Genomic DNA, 4,376 nt, shown 5'->3' on the forward strand with positions numbered 1-4,376 from the left:
ACATCCTCTGGATGACAAAGCTAGCAAGGTGAGGCTGAATGACTCGAGTTATTTTAAATGGGAGTTGCTTCATTTGAAAGCAACATCACCAGAAGGTCACCAAGGAATGTTGTTCTGACAGGACAGAAGAACAGTGGCTTCTTGTAAATGGGTAATTCAATGTGTTTCATAGTATCCCTGGGAGACAGTAGAGCAGAATAATTGAGTTGGATCTGAAAGAAACGAGTTTACCATAATTTGGAAACATGTGTATAAGATCTGTCTCTAATGCATAATGGAATTGTATCACTCACTAATTGACTTAGAATCCTATCTTGGAATTAAACCCTTCTTGAGGCACATGGCTGCACAACTTCAGGCCAGCTTAACTTCAAAAGCCCTTGACTCCCCTCAAAGATGCTAGCTATAGAATCTTTGCTATAAATAAATGACCTGAGGGTTCATTTCTGACATCAGTTTCTCTCGGTGCTGCTTAAACGTTTCAGTGATTGGCACATAGTAGGTGGTCAATAAATGTTTATTGATTGATTGACTGATGTTTCTCCACAATGATCATATCCCTTAGTACTCCTCCCCTGTTCCATCTGTTCACTTTTTCCTTGGAACAGAAGAAGTTGGGAGCAAAAGAAAAAGAAAGAGAAATACAAGGAGGAATGATATTTTCTACTTACTTCTTACTCCGGACAGATATTTTCTCATCTGTCAAATAGGTATAATATCTCAGAACTGTGGGTAGAAATGGAATGGATGAAAGCGATAAATGTCTTCTAATTTTTGCTGTACTTTGTATCTCTCTCCTTTGACAAGAAAACAAGCATTGGTTAAAGGATTACTACTTGCCAAGCTCTGTACTAAGTGCTAGAGGTACAAATACAAACAGGAAGAAAGACATTTTCTAACCTCAAAGAGCTTACATTCTAATGGGGAAGGTAATACATAAAAGAGAAATGAAAAGGGCGGAGAGAACAAGGAAAGATGTCAAAGTTTAGAGAATGAAGGATGACTAATCTGGAGTCTTCCTCCATGTGGAATTTCCAATAAAATTTTTTCCTGTTGTATTTCTTTGTGGCATATTTCTTTGTATATTTTTCCTTTCTTTTATATTAGAGTATAGGCTCCCTGAAGGCAGGACTTTAGTCTTCTTGCTTTGTATTTCTAGTGATGAACAGAGTGCATTGGACAGAATATTTAAAGATGGTAAATTACAAACAGTGAAAGTGATCCACTTAAGGTCATACAACGAACCAGTGGCAAAAAAGACTCAAATTCCAGGGTTCTTTCTCCTATTTTTTCTCTGCACTATTTACTTACCAAGTCTAATGTGAACAGCAAGTCAGTATATGTTCCCTATCTCTATAATAATAGTAGCTAGCATTTACATAACAATTACTGTGTGCCAAGCACAGTGCTAAGTTCTATACCAGTGATTCCCAAAGTGGGCGCCACCTCCTCCTGGTGGGTGCTGCAGAGATCCAGGAGGGTGGTGATGGCCATAGGTGCATTTATCTTTTCTATTAATTGCTATTAAAATAAAAAAAAATAATTTCCAAGTGCACTAAGTAATATTTTTTTCTGGAAAGGGGGCAGTAGGCCAAAATAGTTTGGGAACCACTGCTCTAAGTGCTATTATTATCCCCATTTTGGAGATAAGGAAACTGAGGCACATAGAAGTCAAGTTACTTGCTCAAGATCATACATTAAGTGTCTGAGACTTGATTTGAATTAAAGTCTTGCTTGTTTGGTGCTCTGTCTACTTTTGCTTTGCCTATATCTGCATCTTTCTCTATTTCTATTTTATTTGTCTGTATATTTATCTACATATGCACTCAAATATATGTATGTGCATGTATGTGTGTATATATGTATATTATATATTTGGAGAGAGAGAGAACGAGAGAGAATAAGAAAGAGAACGAGAGAGAATGAGAGAGAGAACGAGGAGAGGGAGAGAGAGAGAGAGAGAGAGAGAGAGAGAGAGAGAGAGAGAGAGAGAGAGAGAGAGGATACCTAGTTTATGGATAATTCAATGANTATATGTATATTATATATTTGGAGAGAGAGAGAACGAGAGAGAATAAGAAAGAGAACGAGAGAGAATGAGAGAGAGAACGAGGAGAGGGAGAGAGAGAGAGAGAGAGAGAGAGAGAGAGAGAGAGAGAGAGAGAGAGAGGAAACCTAGTTTATGGATAATTCAATGAAGCATAAACCACAGTCCTTATCTTCAAGGAGCTGACAATCCAATTAGTGAGAGCAAGCACTAATTAAGATTAGTTTTTAGTAGGAAGTGAGCTCCCCATCTCTGGAGGTTGTACAAGTTCTTGTTGGGTATATGGTTAAGGGAATAAGGTATGTAGTTTGGGCTAGATCCCTTCTGACTGCATGTAGATTTCGACAAATAGGAGAAGAGACACGTTCCAAGCTCTAATTAAATAGTGTTGAGAGTCAGGATTTATTCTGAGGCAAGCAAGAGCAATAAGACCTGGATCTTGAAGCTCGAATAGGTGTAGATAGATGATGAGGAAAGGGAAAGCTTTCTGGTTAGAGTGAGAGGAAGGGGACTTTTTCAAGGGATAATATGATACGGGAATGAAGGAATGTTTCATGGCAAGGATACCGGTTTGGATGGAACAGATTTGTGAAATTGCCTTGAAAAATATAAAGTACAGATGCAAGGAGTTATTATTGTTAATAATGGTTTACTAATAATAGTGTTCCTTTTAGGCAACTTATTTTAGGCAATTTTAAAAATACTTTTACTGTCTTCTTATCTTCCAAGTGAAATAGCTATATAAGGGAAGAATTAAGATTCAAGGGAATTAGGGCCAGACTTAGTTTTGAATCTTGATGTCATTACTTATTAGTAGTATCCTTGGGTACATATTCTAACCTGTCAGGGTCTCAGCTTCCTCAACTGCAAGAGGAAGGTGTAGGACTAGGCATTTTTAAACATGAAATCTTATGACTTTATTAAATTCATCTCAGAAGGGAGTCATGTTTGTTTGGATTTCTGTTGGCAAGTCTTGTTGATTTGATTCTATTTTTGCAGTATCTCATCTATACTTCCCTCCTTTCTTCTGACACTGACACGATTATTACTCAATTTTAGGCCCCTATCACAATACTTCCTTACCTCTGTCCCTACTATAATCTACCAATGTCAAATTGATCTTCTAAAGTGTAGATCCATTTCACCTCTATATTCACTAAATTCTAGGAGTTCCCTATTACCCCTAGGATCAGTCAGCCACCTGACATTTATTAAGCAACTCTTATAGGTCAGATATTGTGTTTAGTGCCATGTTTATAAAATCCCCTATTTGACTTTTAAAGGCTTTGATAACTTGGCCTTCTAACTTTTCAATAATTTTACATTTTAAGCCCTTCCATGTATTTTGGGTATCAGTGATATTACCTTCCTTGCTCTTCCTTACGCCAAATATGTATTACCACCTGATTCACTCTATTTTTATTTCCTATCTCTCATTGCTGGGATGCTATTCTTCCTCATTCCAATTTCTTGCCTTCCTTCAATTCCCAGGTGAAATCTTACCTTTTGCAAGAACCCTCTCTCAGCTCCCTTTAACATGAGTTCCTGACTTCTACAGATTTATCTTACATATTGTGTTACATGGTTATTTGTATATTGTGCCCCTCATTAGATTGTGAGTTTCTTGAAGACAGGGATTGTTTCTTATTTTCTCCACCCCCACCCGCCAGAGCTTAGCACAGTGACCAGTACTTAGAGGGCAGTTAATAGTTTTTAAAAATTATTTTGACTGTGACCTCTGATGCAGACACATTTTAGAAAGAAAGACTGAGAGGGTGCTGTTAAAGACACAACGGTAACTGACTTCATGATATAAAGTCACCACCTCTTAAATCCTTCTTTCTCTTGTACTTAATACTTTAGGCAAATGCATAGCAGGACCTTATATCCAAGACTTCCTGCCTGGCACCAGCAATAGCAAGGATCATGGAAATAAAAAGGGATGATAGACATTTAGAAAAAAATTACTAATACAGATTAAACTAAATTTTTCACAAGTTCTATTACTTGGTTTTCATTCCACCATCATTGTCTCCTCCTCAGTCCCCCCAACAAAAATTAATTATCACCAGGAAATGCAACATCATGGAAACTGCTTCAGCATTGGTACTCAAACTTTTTCAGCATCCTTGATTTCTTGTGTCCCTCTGGCTGAAGGGCTAGAAGATGAAACAAAATCCTTCACCCAAAGCCTCCTTTTAAAAGGGTTTAGAAATTGAGACAGTTTTTTATTGCCAACCAGCTACACTGTTTGGTTTTGATTCTTATACTATCATGCTGCTTGCACAGGATACCCTCTCGTCTCTCTCCCCTCCCCTCCCCTCCCCTC

This window comes from Gracilinanus agilis, chromosome 2 (assembly GCF_016433145.1).
Source record: "Gracilinanus agilis isolate LMUSP501 chromosome 2, AgileGrace, whole genome shotgun sequence".
NCBI lineage: Eukaryota > Metazoa > Chordata > Mammalia > Didelphimorphia > Didelphidae > Gracilinanus > Gracilinanus agilis.